Raw genomic sequence first — 985 nt, 5'->3', positions numbered from 1 at the left:
CAACACCAGGGGTGTTAAATACCCCATAGTGTAAAATTTAAACAACAATAGCAAGTGTAACACTTTACACTTGGAGTGTAATTTTTCTACACTGTAAGGTGCTATATTAACACTAAAAATTCAATACTACGAACGGTGTACTTTTAACACTAGACAGATTGGGACCATATATGATCTTTAGTAGTGTTAAAATCTACACTAAGTGTTAAATTGACACTGCGTTTTTTACTGTGTACCAAATAGCAAATTTTTAATAAAACATGCCCCAAATCATTCACATAAACAGGAAATGTTATGATTTGTAATAACCGACATGTCAGAGTTCATTTGTTTTCTAAATGAGCACAGGCATAACACAAAAACACAGCCAGAAGTGACATAAGGAGGATTTTCAATCATTTCTCAATAATACCAGCTGACTATTAAAGCTATTTGTGAATGATTCAGGTCCTTTTGCAAAATAAAATCTATAAATCTGTTTCATACAAAAACAAGAGTGTTGAAATGTTCTCAAATCTGTTGTTTTCAAAGGGTGAATTCATCTAAAGCGCCCTCTTGCGTCTTTTCTTATTATGATTGAGGCCTACAAAAAGTGTAGAACTGGTTAAAAGATGAGTGTTATTATTATTGTTATTATTATTATTATTATTTGATATGTGTTTTGAATGTTTTTCTTTTAAATAATTAATTAAACTGTATTTTTTTTTAAATTATAGGCTTATTTTCACAAAAGATTGTGATTTTTTTTAAACACGTGCAGACTGCGCCCTCTTGCGGCTATACATATTTACCTCCCTAAACCTTTTTCTTTAGTTTTACACAACAGCGACACCTGTTGATATTTGCCGAGATTAAAAATAAAATAACACTAAATAAGAAAACGCAAACTTACAAAACCTCCATGTAGAGAAAATGACGACAATGTTTGAATGAGTTTATTTTCCCTGCTTTAAGCTGTTTTTTTGTGCCTTGCTGGTTTAAACTA

Source organism: Sinocyclocheilus rhinocerous, unplaced genomic scaffold (genome assembly GCF_001515625.1).
Source record: "Sinocyclocheilus rhinocerous isolate Xijiao unplaced genomic scaffold, SAMN03320098_v1.1 scaffold757, whole genome shotgun sequence".
Taxonomy (NCBI): Eukaryota; Metazoa; Chordata; class Actinopteri; order Cypriniformes; family Cyprinidae; genus Sinocyclocheilus; species Sinocyclocheilus rhinocerous.
Note: the sequence above shows the minus strand (reverse complement) of the source record.